Source organism: Heterocephalus glaber, unplaced genomic scaffold (assembly GCF_053883595.1).
Source record: "Heterocephalus glaber isolate CG9 unplaced genomic scaffold, H.glaber_assembly_v1.0 deba00000546, whole genome shotgun sequence".
NCBI classification, from domain to species: domain Eukaryota; kingdom Metazoa; phylum Chordata; class Mammalia; order Rodentia; family Bathyergidae; genus Heterocephalus; species Heterocephalus glaber.
This window is the reverse complement of record NW_028258147.1, coordinates 7,840,648-7,860,928: the sequence shown is the minus strand read 5'-3', so window position 1 is coordinate 7,860,928 and position 20,281 is coordinate 7,840,648. Positions and strand designations below refer to the sequence as shown.

General features: G+C 49.3%; 1 protein-coding gene across 1 annotated transcript in view; it reads left to right on the top strand.

Moving 5' to 3' along the window:
- Positions 1 to 20,281, top strand: part of Snd1 (staphylococcal nuclease and tudor domain containing 1) — a 437,205-nt gene that overhangs the window by 399,192 nt on the left and 17,732 nt on the right. The window lies entirely within an intron of this gene.

Sequence of the window (20,281 nt, the reverse complement as noted above, 5' to 3'; positions counted from 1 at the left end):
GGAAAAGAGTGGACAGTGGGGAAAAGAGTTATCCCAGGAGCAAGGGTTGGGACATAGCAGCTAAGAAAGATGAGATTTTTCTTTGCAGGAGAGAGGGAGGCTTGCAAAACCCACAAGCAGAGGACAGAGATCCTGAGTGAATGGCAGACCTGAGAGAAGTCATAGTTCCAGAGCAGCTTTTTCCGCCAGTCCTCAAAGGGCCTTTCAAACTAGGGAAGGACTCTCTGGTTTTGCTGCCCTGGGGATGGAATCGGCCCCCTGCTTGTGTCCCCTCTCTCCATGCTGCCCTACTTTGGCAAGCTGAGCTCTCCCCACCCCAGGCCTGTGGAGTGCAGCAGTCAAAGCTTTATTGCTCACACACTGGAGCCGCTCTGTAATAAAAGACAATAAAACAAGGTTATGGGAATGGCTGGTGCAGGGGGCAGCCCCCTGGAGAACTGGGCCTGCTGCTGCCTGTCTTCCCAGCACCACCAATCACCGTTAAGGCCACTGGCATGAAGTCATCCATGGTCCCCTGGGCTTTCTTTCTGGGACTGAGTGAGTGACCCATGTGATGGTCAGATGGAGTAGTGGCTGCAACACCCTGTACACAGGCAAGCCTGTGCAGAGTGCCTGAGCCCAGCCTCCTTCCTTCCTACAGGAAGGCTCACTCCTCCAGTGGCAGAAAGGCAGTGAACAGAAAGTTTCACCTTCTAAGGCAAACCAACACAGGGAGGAAAGGAGTCCTGCCAGGGGGACCCCAGAGGTATCAGAGGGACAGAGTCAGTGTCCTTAAAGACAACTTCGGTGTACTATATCTTGGACGAGTGATAAGGGCAAACTCACTGGAAGAGGTGGAGCCGGGAAATGTCTGCACCTGGTTGACTGTCCTGCCAAGGTTCCCGCCTCACACATACGTTGTTCTGCACAGCAGATATTTATGCCTTGCACGGAGGCTGGCATTAGCTGTGGTTCAAAGTCTCCAATAATTTTCATTTTGTCATGCAGCGTGTCTGGCCCTTTGACCAGAGAGCTTTTAAATTCCTCCTCCTGAGCCCTCTTTCCTGTCTCCCTCTCCCTGGCTCCTCCATCCCCAGGCTTGATCTAGCCTTGTTGATGAGCCTGAGCTTTTTCCCCACACATGAGGCACTAAATCTTGCCTGCCTGCCTCTCGACCCACCATCATTTCCCCAGCTCACCTACACCCATGAATGCTTAATTTAAAACTTCTGCTGCCTCCCAGCAGTTTGTAATTCCGTGGCCAAACTCAACAGAGGAAACAAAATGGGCTGATGAATGTACTCAGGAAGGTGAGCAGAAAACCCTACACACTGTGTCTGTGATTTGGGGCAAGGCTCTCTTAACCATTTAGTGTAATAAGATGAATATCTGCAGTGTCAAGTTATTCTAATAGGCTGGAATCTGCCTGATCTATCAGCCTGCAGGATGGTTATGAGTTTTAAATTTCCTCATCTCCACGGCAGTAAATTCTCTGGATTTTTCAGTTATAAACTTAGTTGCTCTCAGTTGGAGAAGCTGGTCAAAGGATAAAAGAGTCAAGTGCAGCAAAGAACTGGGAGGCCAGAAGCGGCTGGGCTTGTACCCATCCTTCATCTGTCTCCTCCACAGCCCGTGCCCCTCTCCCGGGCAGCTCTGTGGGCCAGTTTCCCCATTCTTGTCATCTCGGCATGGCTGTTGTGTCCCTCACAGGGATTTAAAGGAGTCCCTATAGCTTCAGAGGTTTGAACTTCGAAGGTCAAGTCTCTCTCTGGGTTTTGCTGAGGGAGAAAGGAAGCAAGCAGAGGAAGAAATGGAAACCTATTGGCCTGACACAAGGGGCTACCCTGACCGCCCACCTCCCAGTTGCCAGCCCAAGAAAGGAGCTTGCAGCGGTGGCTGGAAGGCAGCCCAGAGGTAACAGTTCCTGGGGCTGGGCTCATGCTGAGCAACCTACAGAGCATAGATGTGGTGAGTCCCAGAGGCTAATGAGCCCAGAACCTTCTAACTGGAGTGCTTAGCATGGGGTCACTGGGGAAAGGAGCTCAGGCAGATCCAAGGGAGGGATCACATCTTTCTTAATGGCTTTTCCTTTACTCTCACACATTGCCCCTGCCCCAAGAGCAAGCAGCCAGGCCACTTCCTGAGCGCTCTCAGCCTGTCTTCACCCCCTTCTCCTGGCCAGTGCCTCTGCCCCAGCAACTTCAGAAAACTTAAACAGCTGAGAGTGTGACCCTCCCAGACTGTCAGAATCATTCTGCCCACAGGTTAGTGATGAGAGCCAGGCTCTGTAATTAGGCAGTAGTGAGTTGAAATTCTGGCCTTTCCACTTGGGCCCACTCAACACTGCAGATGTGTAGGATTTTCTGCTCACCTTCCCAAATACATTCATGACCTAGAGCAAGTTCCTTCTTTTCCCCCTTGTACTTGACTGCAGGAGCCTTTGCACTGAGCTACATCTCAACCCTTTTGTATTTTTATTTTGAGACAGGACCTTACTAAGTTGCCCAGGCTGGGCTCAAACTTGCAATCCTCCTGCTTCAGCCTCCCCCCACCCTTTTTTTCCCCCTTTAACTGTATTTTTAACTGGCATATAAAAACATAAAGCTTATATATATTAATGGGGTACCATGTGGTATTTCTATATATATACGCACATTGTAAATGTTTAAATCAAGGTAATCATACCTATTTCTTCAAACATTTACTATTTCTTTGTGGTGAAAACTTGAAATCCCTTCTTTCAGCTTTTTGAAATGTGTCGTACATTGTTATTATCTGTAGTCAATCTGGTGTGCAATGATAGCACAACCAGAACTTCTTCTATGTAACTGTAACTTCTCACCCATTCTTTAAGTTGCCTAAACCTCCAGTTCCTTATCAGTAAAATGGGACAACGGAACCCCCTCCACAGAATAGTTAAGCAACACCACATAGGCACATAGGAAGTATTCACGGAGTGTTGGTTTGCTTCCCTCTTCCCAGTAACAAGCTGCTGGTCTAGTTTTTGGATGTGGAACTGACAACTCCAGAGCCTCTGACCTAGAGCATTTATGACCCACCCCCTGCCAAGCCGGGCAGTTGAACAGAATATGTGCTCAAGGCCATCGCTGGAACATGCACAGCCATAATGGAACAGGCCATTACCCCAGGGACAGTGTGTCCAGGACTATGTTTGGCTCAGTCGAAAACAAAAAAGGGCCTTGTTTTTCTACAATTATCTTTCTTTTATGTTTGGATCAAACATTCTTGAAAGCAAAGACAAAATCAGTAAGTGCCAGTGATTGGCACCTGTGTGTCCTTTTCATTTGATTCATTTAACAAACGTGTTGACCTTCTGTGTGTCAGGTGCCACGTAGAAGTTGGGACCATAAGGCCAAGCCAGTGTGTTTTCTGCCATCAAGGAGTTAGCAGTCTCAAGCCCCTCAGCAACTGGAGGAGGGCTGTTACCTGCTCTTAGGGGCTCAGGATTCTCTCTGAGCACAAGTAGGAACCCAGAAAAGACTTCCTACAGAAGTGCTGCTTAGGACCAGCTAGAAGGGATATCTGGGTGTGGGTCCAGCCAAGGGTGGAGGAAGGACGAGCTCTCTCTTCCAGGGAGAGAGCTATCAGTGCAGTAGTTGGGAATTACAGCTACTGATGTAGACCGAAAACATTTGCTTAAACAAGATGACCGTTTTCTTCCTTCTCATAAAAGAAGCTGAAAGGTAGGCAGTCGAGAATGGAAACAGTGACTCCCAGTGTCAAGAGGGATCCAAGCCCTTGGTTGTGCTCATCTCGTCTCAGCACCAGCCCTCCCTTCTCAAGGTGCAGGGTACCTGTAGGGCTGCAGCCCGTTACATCTTCCTACTAGTCAAGAAGCCAAAAGAGGGGAAATACACAAAGAAAGCAACTGCTTTCCTAAAAGACCCACCCTGGAATTCCTGCTAAAACTCGGTGGTGTGACCAAAGAGCAGACTGGCAAATGTAATCTTGGAGCTAGCCATCCTGATCCCTGGAATAACAGGAATAGGCAGAGAGAGAATGGATATTGAGGTTTCTCTAGCATGAAAGTCAGGACACAGGGCAAGAAGCCACATAGTGTGTTTGGGGCCAGATCAGAGTCTGGCAAGAGGAGGGTAAGAGGTGGTGGACTGAGACTGAACAAATCCCCTTTACCCACTAGGTGTTGAAAGCTGACCTGCTCCAGCTCAACAGTGGATTCAGTGACTGGTGCTAAGTCCAGGACTCGGGTGTTTGGTTCATACCCTTCCCTCTCTTGGGAAGACTTGGGAAGACAGTACTAGAAGTCACAGGGGCCAGACCCTACCCAGGCAGGAGCAAGCTGGGACATATATTGGTCAAGCACCTACAATTTTTTTCCTCAGAAAGCCACAGAGCTCGGTCATCCTATGACATGTATATATCCAGAATAGGTTTCTGTCACTACATGTGATTCGTCCAGTGAGAAGAGCCTGCATTTGTTGAGTGCTTTCTGTGCCCTGGACATGGTTCTGAGAGCTTTGTATCAGCTCACCTAAATCTTAGGAAACTGATGTTCACCTTTATCACACCATGTCATACCTTGAAGAAAGTGAAGCACAGAGACCTACCTACCTTGACTCTCCTGTGGTTATTAAGAGGCAGAGGCTGAAATTGAACCCCAGTAGCCTGGCTTTAGAGCTCTTGCTGGTAACCACTATACAGTTTTACCAATAGATGTAATCCCCCAAGTCAGGAGGAAAATGTTGGCATGGGGACAGGTGGAGAAGGTAGGACGAGGCACAGAGCATTAGACTTGTCTTTCATGTGAAGAAGGAGTGAAAACCCACACTGGCAGAGCAAGTTTAGTAATGGCTGGGGTTTCAGCCTTTTTTTTTCCAGTTTCTGGCCCTTTTGATCGCTCCCCTGCACATTCTGATTCTAGGCCATCACATTCCCTGGTCCACTAACAAGCTATCACTATGCTTTCTTTTCTCCCCATTCCTTTTCCCAGCCATCCTGACTGTAACAGTATGTTTCATGTATCTTGTTCAGGTTCCTGTCCTTCTTTCTTCCCTTCCAGCCTTCCTGCGAATGTGCAGAATCCAGTCCCTGATTCTTTTGTTCCTGATCTGTATCAGAAGAGGGTTGGGCTCTTAATGTGCACCATCACCCCATCTCTCAAGGTCACCTCTTCTCTCAGGGTCAAGCTTGTCTTCTGAGCTGCCTGTACCACTGCCTGTACCTCTCCGTGGCCCCTGCTCGCTCCATCATCCCCTCTTCCTCTCTTGTAACATCTGTTTCCGCCATGCCTGGCCTCAACGTCACTTTTTGTCCTGAAATTCTACCCTCATTCCTCCTACCCTAGGGTAATGCATTTCCAAAGCATTTCCTTAGGCTAGAATGTGTGTGCCTTTCTACCAGCTGTGAGGTTCGGCCATCCTTTAAGGCCCACCCCTTCCTGAGGAGTTTCCCAACTCACCAGCCCTCAGACCTGGCTCTCTCCAATGAACCCTTCTTGTACTTGCTGTGTGCACCAACTCAGTTGTCATGAGTTTCACATGGCATTTTGTCACTAACTGACATGAAGTGACCTCATCATGTCTTCTCAACTAAATCCAGGCTCTTGGAAGACAAAAGTTTTCTCTTCTTGTAGATCTACTACAGTGCCTAATGGGATACTTTTCTATTTAATAAATGCCAAATAACTATTTCTCGGTTGGATGGTTGATTACAGTGATTCCTAGGTCTATTTATATTCCCTTACTGATTTTTGTACATTTCTGTTACCTCGGTATTCATCTTCCCATTTTGAAGAATCCTAATTATCATTGGATGTTTTCATCTCCTTCATCAGCCCAACTGGGCATCCCTGATGATTCTCCGGCCTGCTGTTATCTTTCTGAGCCACACTGGTCTTCCCACACAGAGTACTCTATTATAACTTCAACCTGCATTTTCTGCTGTTACTCAGCCTTGGAAGCTGTCTTTGTTAGGAAATCTCTGGACAGAAACCAGGAATACAGCCACATGAAGGTGCTGCCCAGGAGCACAGGAGCCCTGCCAAGCACATTCTCCCCCAGGACTCCAGGATCCTTTTCCTTCAAGCCCCTTCCAGCACTGCCTAGAATCCTGCTGCACTGTGCAGGCTCTGGGAACCGAGGGTGAATTCAAATGGTACAGGAGAACAACCCCACTCAGAAAGCATCACTGTAAAAGGTAACAGATTAGCATGAGCAAATTGACATAGGATGAAGTTATTTGTTAGGGAGAGTGAATCGGGGCAGATTTCCTGGAAGACAAAAGCAGTGTGGGTGCCCCTTGAAAACTGTTGCTCATATTTTCACTCTGCAGTCCTGGGCAGCACTTCCTGGAAGATCGCCTTCATGCTCCTTTACCAGGAAGTGGGCTCTGCTTTCTCCCTGTGCCAGTGCAGGGGCCACTGCTTGTCGGGCCATTGCAACCCTGGTGCAGCCTTGTGGTCTCAGGGACAAACAGAAATAGAGAAGGTGAGTTGAGCAGCTTACACAGCCAGCAGATCTGTTGAGCCAGAGCAGAGGGAAAGTCCGAGGAAATGAGGCTGGTGAGATGGGCACATTAGCCCCATCTAATATACTTCCACCTCAAGAAGATACAAGATGCTGAGGCTCTTCTTAGTCCTTTTTTTGTCCTCCCTGCAGTGTCTCCATGAGTAGCTACTTAGGATCTAGCATTGGGCCAGCCTTTCCCATCCCCTTGTTCCCTCTGACCCTCCCACTCTGCCTTTTCCTGCCCATTGGCTCTAAGCAGCAGCTTAGAAGCAGCAGGCAATTGAGAATACCCCCAGACGGCATTAAAAGAAATCAAATTACTTAAATGGTATTTACGCTGAGTGGCTGGGAGGTGGTGGCAGGAGTCTCAAAGCATTGTCCGAGGGCACAGTGGCAGAAAGGCCACGGTGGGATGAGCTGTGTTGACAGCAGTAGCTGCATCCAAGTGTCCTCTGTCAGAAGAGGCAGCTAGGCTTATGCCGGGTCAGGTCACTGTTCCTCCCCAATTCAGAAGGATTCTCTTAGATGCTTAGTTGTGACATCTGGGCAGTCTTAGCCAAAGACTCTGAGTGTGTTCATCCCTCCATTTCAGAACACACCTACCTTGGAGGAGCACTGCCCACGTGAGCAGAGTAGGCATTAGTGGAATTCTGCTTAGCACAACAAACTAGGAGGTGGACAAGGCGAATGAGGCCACCCTGGCCCCCTTTGGAAGAACACAGGCTACCACTCCGTGCCCAAGTCTAGGTCAAAATCAGCCTGAGCAGATATAGGGCCAAAGGGCTGCCAACTGGCTCCTGGGATCTTGTTGCACTGAATTGTATTTGGGACATTTAGTTGAAATCAGTGAGATGAAATAATTGAGATTAATGGGACCTTGGCTCCTGTCAAGAAGATAGGCAGAGATTCCCACCAACAACCAAGCTGATAGTTCTCCTTGTCTTGCCTCTAATCTCACTGCAGTAGTTTTGAGAACTATCAGCACCTGATCAAAAGAGCCTGAAAAGCCCATCCTGTGGGCAGTGGGTAGAGTGGAGGGAGAAGGGACATGGTCCCACTGTGGAGACTCACTGAGGTCCAGATGCCTGGATGGGCCCAGCCCATTGTTCCTTCCTTATCTGGGCAAGGACTGCTGAGGCCTACAAAGAACCAGGAGGGCAGAGGTGAGGCCAGCGCGGCTTCCTTCTGACCAGAATGCAGAAGTCTTGGTGCAGCCTGGCGTGGTGGTGCATGCCTGTAATCCCCAAATTTGGGAGGCTGAGATAGGAGGATCACTGTGAGTTTGAGGCCAGCCTAAGCTGTAGGGAGCCCTTGTCTCAAACCTCCCCACCCCCCAGAAAAAAAGTCTCAGTGCAAACGCTAGCCTAGGAGTTTGGGAAGGTTTATGTCCTGTTAGAACTCCACTCTGAGAGAGTAAACAATGCCATATTGTAATTGTCAGTAAAAAGTCAGCAAGAAACTCCAGCCTCTCCACGCAGAGGAGGGCAGGGGCCTGGTCATTAACCAGGCTGATCTGGTTGTGGCAGGCTGCATTTATCCTTACTTCATGTGTACATGCTCAGACCTTACAATGGATGGCTTTTGCCCAGGGGCTTTTCTGTGCGTTACTGAGAGGCTAGAGAGATCATAGGCCCTTTAGGTCACGGGAAGCGAGAAGCTAGTCGTCCTATGTACAAGAAGGTGGATAGAGAACAGCCCTCCAGCACTGACGCTGCTCAACTCAAGGCCCAGACTCCAGGGCTCAGCATCATCTCGTGGGATGTTTCCTTTTGCCTGCTGTGTTGGGAGAGGTTTGAAACAGTGTGGGAATGGGCCCTGGACGTGGGCAGAATCCCCCCAAATGCTCAGATCTCCTCTCTCCTCAGCCTCCAAGCAGCTCCTTCAGAAACCAGAAGAGTGGGTGGGACTTCTCTTTTTCTCTGTGTCCTGTCCAAGGGCGTAAGTTAGCAGGGTTGCTAACAGCCTGTGACAGTGCCATTGTACAGATCAGCAAAGGGTATACCCTTCCTGGGCAGTCGTGTACAGCATACACAGCACAGCCTGCTGAGGAAGGCTTGGCACACAAAGGCAGGATGGCCTTAAGGAAGGGTAGAGGGCTTCCTCAGAAAAGCTACAGAGTGACCAATTCCTTCTTCACCTCTTCCTTGCTGAGTGATCAGTGGCCAGGAGGCAGTGGATGTGGAGGAAACCAGAGAGAGGCACACCCAGCTGCTGCCTGCGCTCATGCCTAGATAATAGAGGAATCCATCGTGCTCCAGTTATATTCAGTAGAGACAATGCCAAGTGCGAAGCAGCCCCTTCAGCTCACGCTGTCAGGGCTGCTGTGAGTCATCAGTGCTGGCTGTCCTAGCTAAGGACTGGCTCTGCCCGTCTGGGCTTCTGTGGGCAGCCCTCCACCACAGAGGGCATCTCCAGCAGACCTTCCCAGGCAGCTCGGTGCCACTGCGTGTGCCCAGTGACAGGAACGTGCCCTCTTCTAGTTCATTGCTGGAGATCCTGGGGAAACAAGGATCTTTTACCTTTCACCTTCTATTTTTGAATGCCTACCTAGTGCCATTAATAAATGCCTGTTGTAATAGTGAAATGGGCAGAATACTGTGGGGAAAAGTCCTCAGTAAATACTGGCATGGTTCACATGAAATTGCATCTGTTCAGAATCTCAACAGGTAAGTTAGATAGATGTTTGCAAATGAAGTAGTAGGAAGGAGCATGGTAGCCAAAAGAAATAGGGTCAAGGCCTAGAACAGCGCAGCCCCGCATGTGTGAAGCAAGGAGGTCTTCAGCCTGACTAGAGCAAAATAATAAGGTCAGCATAACATTGAGGGGTAGAAGTTGAGACCAGAAAGAGTCCAGTTAGATGGAGCTTATATTCTGCTTTCTGAGGAATTAAACTTTAACGGAGAATAAGGAAAGGATTTGAACAGAAGAGTGATCTGATACATATTTTTTAAAAATTAACACTTATTGAGTACTTAGTGTATAACAGACTCTCCTTCGATGTCTCACTTACCTTTGAGGTAGGGATCATTCGTTATTATGCTCAGTTGACAAATAACAGTGCCCAAAAGGTTAAATGACTTACCCAATGTCACACAGCCTGTTAGCAGCAGAGCAGGAATTTTTTTTTTTTTTGGTACCTGGGATCGAACTCGGGTCCTTGTGCTTGCCCAGCAGGTGGTGAAACCACTGAGCTAAATCCCCGGCCAGCAGAGCAAGATTTGAAGCCAGGTAGTCTGGCTCCAGAGCCTGCATCTAACCCCCTACCCCCACACTATACTGCCACACTCTGTGGAATCATGGAGAGGCTGTTAGAGGCAGGGCTGGTGGCAAGGACATCAGTGAGGGCAGTGTTACCCACAGCTGGGACCTGAACTGAGGAAATGGCAATGAGGATAAAGAGAAGGGAAGCGTCCAAGAGGTGGAACCTGTGTGCACTGGAGATGGGCTGTGAAAGTATAAGGAACTCAGGACAGTTCCTGTGCTGCCCCCTGCGGTCAGAAGTGCAGGTTTCAGGGTGAAGATGAGAGATTCAGGGCTGGACATTCCAGTTGAGATTTACCTGGTGGTGTTGAATTGTGAAAGGAGATCTGGACTGGAGGTAGAAACTGTATGTCTGATCATTCAGAGAGCAGTGGGATGCAGGGACTGTCAACAGCTTAACACAGCCCCTGAGGAAATACCCGTAGTCCAGGGTCATGTTGTTGGGGGAGAATTCACAACTGAGACTCAAAAAGAGCAAGGAAAATAAAGCTAAGACTGAGAATCATAAAGATCTAAAAAAAGAAAGTTTCAAAAATGATAGGGGGCGTTTGGCTTTGTCATAGCATTTGAAAGGTCAAAAATGATGAAATCTGCAAAGAAATTATTAAAACAGCAATTAAGAAGTCCTGAATTGAAGTAATAGTGACAGGGTACCCACAGTGGGAACCAGCTGCATAGGATAAGGGAGTGAGAGGGATTGGGCAAGGGCAGGGTGGTCTGCTGGTCAAGAGAAAGGGACAGACTTGGAGGGAGATGAGGGAAAAGCAAGATTTTCTGAGATGGGTACAGTGTTTGTAGGCAAAGAGATAGATATGAGTGGGAAAGGCAGTCAGGTGCTTAGAAGAAAAGTGATAAGAAAGAGGTGCCTGAGGAAGCAGAAGAGGGGGAGATCTACAGCCTGGTTAATTTCTTTTTTCTCCAAAATGGATAAAAGGAAAAGAAGTAACCATGGATGCTGGCCTAAGTGCTTTATAATGGCAAAATGTGGGTCCCTATAGTGACATCACAGTAATTCAAGTAAAGGTGCCTGGGAGTTGGGGTCAGCAATGCAAAATACACAGAATAAGGGCCTACACTGGCTCCCAGAGCAGGCATGGGGTTAAGTTATATAGGAACAGGTAACTGTGAAAGGGAGCTGCCATTTGAATTTGACCTGATTGGACTTTTGGTGAGAAATCTGATAATTTCAGGAAGTTATTGTGTAGATGACACGCACACTGATCCACAAAACAGGCCAGTGCCTAGCTCCCTCCTTTGAGGGGCAAGTCTAGCCCTGAAGCTGGGCAAATGCCCCTGTGGCTGACCTCCTGGGCCAAGCCAGTGGCTGGGTTAGTTAGAGAACACTGTGGGGGACCTGGTAGGAAGCAGTCATTGCTTCTTCTTTCTGGGGAGCCTCCACTCTCAGGAGGAAGAGCTGGGCCTTCCAGGTGTGCCTGCTTTCAGATGAGCCCAAAGCCTGCCTCTGGCTTGGGAAGCCCTTGGGAAAGGACTCCAGCTGTGGGGCCCTACACTGGCACTAAAGCAAAACCAACACTCCCTGGTTCCACCACATTCCCTGCTCGAACCTCAGGGAAGAGAGAGTTAACTCTCTCTCCGGCCTCCAGCCTGGGGTTTTCCTGGGAAGATGAACAGTCAGCCTTCCTTATTGTCTGCACCAAAGGAACAGATTGCATCAGTTTGTAAACTGTGTTACCGCTCACAAAGGCCTAGAGTCAGCAGGTTTGCATTTCCCAGCAGACACCAATTGCCTTGGCTGCTGCCTCTAACTCAGGCAGGATCAGAAGCCGCCACCACCAGCCCCATCTCACACCCTCAGCACCCTACACCTCATCCTGAAGGTAGGGAAAAGGCATTCAGGGAGAGGAAAAGAAGCCCTAAGCTCCTTGCGGAGCCATCTCACTCATTACCCAGGCTTTCCCTCCATTTCTGGGAGCACCTTGACCCCTCTTGCTAACGTGCCAATCTGGCCCAGACTTCTAGGCATTCCCAGGGCTTTGGCGTGGGCCAGCACTCAGATATCAGAAAAGAGGTTTTCTGGAAAAGCGGTCCACTCTGTAGGCTGGAAAGAGGCATCTCTTCTGGAAGTGAGGAGGAAATCAGAGCAGGGGTGCTGGTGGGGATGGAGCCACGCTGCTCCCCAGCACAAGGAAGGTCTGTGCTGCTGCCTGCCTCCAGCCTGCGCACTCCCTACCGTGCTGAGGGTAATGAGACCCAGGAGGCTTGTCATGGGCACTGCCTCCTGGCTCCCAGAACACTGCATTATTAATCGCATTGCATTAATGTTCATCCCTCTGAAAGAAGTTGCTATGTGTGCGTGTGGCTGGGAGAGGAGGGGATGAGCTGGTTGTGTTAAACTGCTACTATATTAAGGTGAGGTGTCTTGTCAGGTTCACAGCTCTGGCCGTGGCAGCATGTGACAGCCTTCGTGTAGCATCAGTGGTGGTGGAAAACCCAGCTCGGTGGCATGGCTCCCTCTGTGGCAGGAAAGCACTTTGGTTACACTCTGGTTACTCTACTCACATTCTCTCAAAAAGCTATGGACAAGATGAGTGAGTGGTGTCCCAGTCCATCTGTGTTGCTATAGCAGAGTATATAAAGCTGGGTACTTTTTCATTTTTGGTTTTTTTGAGACAAGGTCTCACACTATAATTACAGGCATGTGCTCTTTATCTAAACAACAAAAAAGTTTGTTTTGGTTCAGTTTTGGAAGCCCAAGAGCAGGGCCTGCCACCAGCACTGGCTTCTGGTCAGGTCCTCAGGGTGGCTAGCACCACAGAGCAGGAGACATGGAAGAGAGGTACGTATCACATGAAGAGGGAAGAAGCAAGAGAGTGAGACGTGCAGGGCTTGCTCATAGCAGCCTGGCCCTTTGAGACCTACATTAATCCTTCCTAAAGATGGTGGCCCTATGACCATGTTACCTTCCACCAGGCCCCTGTGTTCTGTTGAGGTAGAATCTTCCTTTATACCTTTAGGCCTGGCTCCAATTTGCTATCCTCCTGCCTCAGCCTCCCAAGAGCTGGGATTATAGGAGTGCACAACCACACCCAGCTGGCCCTACTTTTTTTAAAGATTCACTACCTCCTCATACTGCCATACTGAGGGTACCACCAAACTTGTAGATCACACTTCCAAACCATGAATCTATGGTGGACAAATCACATCTTCAGGAAGCATCTGGAATGCCCTAGGCCCCACATTATTCAGCTCTTCTCTCCATTTCCCACCTTTGCCCTTAATCAGTTATCTTCCGGGGCTCCATAACTAGTGGGTGGGCCTTCCCCACTAGCTCTTCTCCCCTACATAACCCATTGGTTTTCTTCTTTGACTCCCAGCCGCAGCCTTCCATCCATAGATCACATCACCAGCTCCCCTCCCTAGCCTCAAAAAATTCAGAGCAGAGAGAACCTCTTATTCTGCACATGAAGAAACTGCTTTGAACCCAAAACAAGTGTCCTGGAGATGGATTTGGTACCTGGCTAACAATTCAAGTCCAAGGCCTTTCTCTGGCTCTCCATCCTTTGCAGGCCTTGTGCTATTCCTCACTGATATCTTGGAGGATTTTAAAAGCAAGAATATGGCTCAGAGTCATGTGAGGCACGTGGAGACTTCTCCCTCTGAAGCCTATCTTTGGGCTCCCTGTGTCACCTCCTTGGAGCTAGCCTCGAGTGCTCCTGCTCTGCCGTCTGCAGGAACTTGCAGCCAGCACCGCACTCTGTGCAGGCTTTGTTTCATCCCAGAAGCCCCAGGGCAGGAAGTGTGTCCTGTCCTGCCTGAAGCAGCCCACCTCACTTTCCAGAGAGCACCCCCACGGCTATTTTCCAAGGCTTCTGCTGATTCCCAGCCCCTGGGGCTGAGGTTAGCTGCAGGCTCAGACATTTCCTTCCTTGGGCCTTAGGCATTGTATGTAGAGACAGCTTCAGTACTTTAGGGGAAATAGTATTGTTCTTCCGTTCTCCTGGCAAAGAGCAAGAGAAGGGCTAGTGTAAGTGTGTGAAGTCCCCTGTGCATTGCCTTGAAATCCACTGTGTGGAATATCCCCTTTTGCTGCCTGGAGTCGTTACATGGAATGTGGATCCCCCTGCTGTCTTCCCCTATTGCCCTTCATGCCCCTGGCTAGCCCTACAGTGGAGGCAGCCTCTCGTGCTTGCTGTCTTCTTCCCTAAATCCCCACTGCACCCTGACCCTGACAAGGAAGGCTTCATCTTTGCCCTTTAGTGGCACTAGGCATCCAGCTCAGCCCCTGGACAAGGAGAGTTCGGACAGGTGCAGCTAAATGAGCCCTAGTGCTGGCAGAACCTCCCCTGTGGTCTGATACCTGAACTCAGTAATCTCCCCCACTGCTAACACACATGCACATACATACACATTTTGGGAAAGATTTCAGAATCTAAAGGCCATTTGCCTAGGAAGGGCCAGGAGAAGTCAAAAGAGAGTGTTGGTGTTTATAAAAGCATCAGCCCTTGCCTAGCTCTTATTTTGTTCCTTCCTCCACATCCCTTAGCAAACCCCAAGTGGCTCCCAGGCCTGCATTGCACCCCAGACAGAGAATGTGCCTCATTGCCTTAGAGCAAGAGAATGACTCAGCCCCCACTGCCTCTCTGATTGAAGTAGTTCCTGTTTTAAGGAGCTGGGCAACATCCAGACAGGGAGAATGGGAACAATTTGCAGGTGGGGACACGGACTGCAGATACATTTCTGCAAGCCAGGGCACAGATGCTGCTAAGAAAAGGCCCCCCACCATCAACCCACTGTGCCCCCAGCCGTGGCACCGGGCTGCTCCCGTTTTCTCCTTTCCTCCCCCTTCTCCCCTTCTTCACCAACCTCAGCTGGGAAGGGAAAGCCTACAGCCTGGCTGAGTGGGGCTGAGGTGTGCATGTTGCCTGGGCACTAGGAGCTCTTCCTCAGTAATTAGGAGACATGCAGATTAACAGCCTGTGCCGTTTGTATTAATTTGGTAAACAAGCCAGAACAATTTCATTAGTGGCACATTAATGTGCTTGGGAGCCGGAGGACGTGTCCCACTGTGAGGTAGCAGGGCCCGCTGGCTGCCCAGCCCACAGACAGGCCAGGTCCAGCATGCCTGGTGGCTTTCCCCCTGGGTTTAGCTGGCCGGTGCCACCCACATCTTCGGCCCTATGATGGAGAAAGATGCCCACACTAACCAGAAAGGCATCTGTCTCTTAAGAGGACATGGGGACCCTTGCTGTCCCTTGCTAACACTGATTGAGTTCTTCCTGTTAATCCCTAATTGCTTCCTTTCGCTCCTGTATTTGTTTTGTTTGAGGACAGGTGGTGTAAGAAACCTAAAGCTTTTCAAACAGGGAGGAGAATGAAAGGGCTCATTAAGCAGGGATTGGTCACTTCTGATGAGAAGACCCCAGTGCACGTTATGGCCAACAGGACAGCTATTGGGTGTAACTATCCCGGAGATGCAAGTCCAGCTATGGCATTGGTTGATGCAATGAAGAAGCAATTTCACCTTACACTATTTAATACACAGGGCCCTCTCTTCCTTTCACATTTAAGGAAACAGTCTAGAAGCCATATGACCTGTCCCAAAATTCACAAGTAGAGCTAAGAGTTGAACCCCAGATCTGATTCCAAAGTCCACGTTCCTTCTACCCCCTAACAACCCAGGCAGTGCATACACAAAGCTCTGGAGAAGACTCAAACAATCTTCATTCCCCATGGAGCTGACAGTCTAGTTGGAAAATGAGGACACTTGGGGATGAAATAAGTCCCCCTGTCAGGAAGCAAGAAATTGATACTAGTATTGATGACGATGATGATGATGATGACTCTTAATGAAGCATTTATATGCTAATCTTCTGGTGCTTAATGTATTTTGTATTAAATCACTTAGCCATCACAACAAAGCTTTTGAGGTAGGTACTGTTATAATCTGCCAAGTTTGCAACAGGTAAATAGAGGCACAGAAAAGTTAAATGATTCTCGGGTTGAACTCCGGTCATCTGGCTGTAGAGTCCATGCTATTAACCAAGTGCTGTACTTGGCTGCCTCACTGCCACAGGGAAGGCAAACCCACAGGTATTCAGAGGGTAGCTCCCTGCAGGCCCAGCTCAGGAAAGCCATCAGAGAGAAAGTTGTGTTGAAAACCCAAAGAGCGCAGCTCACATGCACTGGTCCAGCCAAGTGTCCAGCAACCATGAAACCCATTCCCGCTATGCCAGTATCAAGGGTAGAGGACCACAGATGCTGGCTGACCAGGAAGTGAGGCAGCCACACTGTGTCCTCCAACTCGAGGGTCACAGCTAGCCATAAAGCATCTGTGCTGCCCACTTGTGTCTTAACCAGTTTCCGCCAAGCCACTTTCCCAGGGTGGCACCACCTGCCCTTCTCATAGTCTCCCAGGAACCACTGTCCTTCCCCACTCCCTTGTGTATACCAAGGAGGGGAATGAAGAGGAGCCATCTGCTGTCCCCTGCTGACTCTGCTTGTGTACATGCATACACTTATTCTGGAACCCCCAAGGCTGTGTCTGCCCACGTGTGTACACACCAAATGCCCACACACACATAGAAGTCCACTCCCAGCCTTCTGGCAGCCCATGGTCATCACCCAAGGCCTGAACTCCTTGATGTAACCTGCCATTGTAGGGGTCCCCCCACAGAAACTATTGAATCTAGATCTCTGAAATGCTCCAAAGTGCTGACAATAAAGTAACTGTATTGTGCAGCACTTTGCAGTTTACACAGCATTCTATGGATAATATCTCAGTTAATGCTCACAATAGACAGACAAGGGCTTTCTTGTATATTTGACCGGAATAAGCCAAAGTAGACTCTGTCTTTAGTTTGAGGCAACTTGCAGGAAGTAGCTCTCTCTATATATGTGTCTATATATAATCAATACTCATTCTTCACAGGTTATGTATTTGCAAATTTATATACTCTAAAATTTATTTGCAACCCTAAGAACACTTCCTATAGTACTTTTACAGTCGTTTGTGGACAGGCACAGAGTGGCAAAATCTTGAGTAACTTGGCGGCTATGTTCCCATCTCAGGTTGAACAAGGCAACACTACCTGTTGCAGTTCTCAGAAGATAAATGTCGTGTGTGTGTGTGTGTGTGTGTGTGTGTGTGTGTTTGTGTGTGAGAGAGAGAGAGACAGAGAGACAAAGACAGAGACACAGAGAGAGAGAGAGATTTTGTAGTTTTAAATGGTGTGAAGCAGATAATACTGAAGTGTTCCAGAGCTGAAGAGGGCTGGGGTATCCCTTAGAAGAAAATTTGTTAGGCTTCATTCAAGGCTGACATGCATGCTGTTGGCTATGAGTTGGATATATCCTAAAACAATGATATATATTAAAGAACATGTCTTTAAACAGAAGCACATCTAGAAAGAGGGTACTTATTAATCCATTGACAAAAATAGTGTGACCAGGACCCCAAACTTGCATGTCCCCTAGGAACAACGGTTCATTATTCTCTTACATAGTGTTTGTGGTCAGTTTATAGAATAGAACTGCCATGAACAACAAGAATGGACTTTATGTATATCTGTATGTCTCTGTCTTCCCCCTAGCCCGTGTGTGTGTGTGTGTGTGTGTGTGTGTGTGTGTGTGTGTGTGTGTGTTGAGATAATCCCTATGTTACCCAGGCTAGTCTTGAACTCCTAGGCTCCAGTGATCCTCCTGCCTTAGCCTTCCAAGTAACTGAGTCTACATACACATGCCACCCTGCCCAGATTTTTTTTTTTTTTTTTTTTTTTTTTTGGTACCAGGGATCGAATTCTGGTCTTTGCGCTTGCAGGGCAGGTGGCAAAACCACTGAGCTAACCCCCTGGCCCCAGCTCATTTTTCTTAATTAAGAGAAGATGTCTGAGAAATTTGAGTTTTGGAGTTAAGCAGAGAGATCGAGCTTGTGCAGACAGAGAAACACATAATGTCACAGTTAAGCCACCATTTCCTGGCAGTCACTCGAAAAGAGAAGCACAGTGTTCCAAGCTGGGCTCCTGCTTAACCCTTGCTTGCAACCCCTGCAGTTCTCTCAGAGCCAGAGAAGAGTCGTACTGAGCTCCAACACGCACCCGGGCCAAGGTGTGGCCAAACAGTAGACTCAGAGCAGGACTTTGCCTGAGAGGCTGGGAGCCCCGCTACATGGGAGCTGGCAGGAACAGCCACCTTCCCCTGAGAGCCTTCCTTTGATTGAGAAATTACTGTGGCAGTGGCAGCTATAATGAAAGGGGAAGCAGAGCCCCACAGACGTCAGCTTTATCTCCGTCTACAACCCGAGATGGATCCGGTGGCAGCACAGTGCCCAAGGCCAGAGATCTCTTTCCTGTGCTGCCAGCTGGGCCCAGGGACTTGTCAAGCCCAAGTTAGCACATCGATTGCAGGCAGGGAGAGGATGAGTACGTGTGGACTCAGGGCTCACATCCAAGGAGAGCCCACACTCCTTGGTGGGGCTTGCCCCAGGTGTGGCAGCCGGTGGCTGGGTTCTCTAGTGTGAGCACTGGATTCTGGCCTCAAGCATACTGTCCATTTGGGATTTGCCATGTAAAGTGAGGTCTGAGCGTGGGACCTTACAGGATAAGAGGGACTGTGCCTGCCTGGTTGCCTCAGCAACCTATCTCTGAGCTTCTTACATCAGTCCCAGCAACCTGCTGCAGAGAGCCACGATAGCCTAGCACAAGCTGCCCCAGGGCCTGCCAGGCCTCAAGGGAGCTATGGGGCCATGCAGGGCAGCCAGGCTTTAGGAAAGGACACTTGGTGACTAAATCTGTGTGGAAACTGCTGTGGGCCTGGGCTCAGTGTTGGCTGAGAACTGAATCAGCCTCATTTGCTTTTGGCCATGTGTCTCCTGAGCCTCCAAACATCCTTCCTTAGGCTGCTCCCCAATTCCCCAGGGACCTGCTGCTTCTTGGCCTCAGCATGTTTGGTGAATGGGGCAAATTAAGGCAAAGAAAGAGTGGTCTTCTTGAATAACATCTTTCACATCACCACAGACCTGACAGCCCCTTCCCTGTCCCCAGATGTTCCCCACGCAAAAGGCTGTTTCTCGGTGATATGGGCTTTTGCAAGGTGGGTAAGAGGTGTTGAGCTCTGTGCACTGTTTTACCCATTTGGCTTTCCCCACACATGCAGGTCCTCCAGTAGGTTAATTGCCAGGCTTAAAGGAGAAGCTTGTTGTGGGATCCATAAGCACTAGTTGCTGTTTCTGCCTGTGTCTGCCTCTCAGCGGAATGGTACAGATACTGGGTTGCCCTGGCCCAGCTGCTGGGCAGGAGATGCTGTACTCAACTCTCGTGCTCGGGGTCTGCTGATGAGCTACAGTGTCTCTGGACCTGGATGCTGAAGGGAGCTGGCATTGCCCCAGGGGAAGCAGGGAAGGGGATCACAGGGTGGCTGGTGGAAGAAATGACTGCTTCTCAAACAGAAGGCACTGGAGAAGGGGCCAGGGGAGGGAGTCTTATCTTTGTAGAAGAGGCAGCAGGGCAGCCGAGATTCTGCTGTTGGCTCTGCCCCTTCCTAGCTCCACTTTCTCCATGCCTTAGTTTCCCAACAAGTCAGACTGGATCTGTTTGTATAGTATCTTTTTTTCTGACCCTAATAGATTCTGCATATCCCCTTCTATACTCACTCCAAGTCCATTGTTGAACTTGCATTTCCACTTGAAGGATTAGCTCTGGGCCTCAGGTAGGAAGAGGGGATTTATTCAGGGTCCTGCCTTCTAGGCCCTGCCCCTTGGTAGCTCCCCACTACCTCTGTCTCTTTCTGGGGAGTCATCATCCAGCATCTTCCAACTCCTTCATCCCTTCTAGCCCTTTGCCACTGTCTCCAGCTCAGGCTTTGAGAATTCCCAGGTATTTAGACATTCATTTTATTGCTTAATCGAGCTTGAAGCCATTTAAATTAATACAAGTTTTTACATTTAGTAGCAAAGGCTTTTATAGGCCCCTTTAGCAAAAGAAGGCAGTCAGAAGAGAATCAAGGAAGGAATTTATCCTGAGCCATTGCCTTCCTGCGCTGGAGGCAGATCAGCCACCACAAAGAACAGCAGAGTCGGTGCTGTGTCGGGGCCCCTGGAAAAGGGGTCCTAAGTAGAAGGGACTTAGGAGCCCAAGAGGCCATGGGAATTCCTGAGGATCCTGGTGTTCAATCACAGCCCATGGCTGTGGGTCAGGGTCATGCTATGGCAGTGACCACACCCTTCCAGCTGCTCTTTCTTGGTAGTAACCTGGTAGGGTTGCCGCCTAACTGCCCCTGTGCCAATGCCTTTCCTGCCCACATCTTCCCACCTCACCTGTGCTCCTCTTCTCCCCAGCCCACCCAAACCCTCCCCTCCCCTCTCTTCTCTCCCTGCTTTCTGGAAGCCACTTTAATTACCTTTGTTAAACAGTAATCTTTTGAGCTTCTGCAGAAGAACGTAGTCTTCCCTCTCCCCAAGGATTGCTATGCTCTCTGAAGCCTGCCTGTCTCCCCAGAGCAGGGCTGGGACAGAGGCTGAAGGAAGAATAAAGCATACTCAGCTCTGTCTGTTGCTTACCTCACTCCTGACCCTGAGCACTCCCACCCACTCACACAAT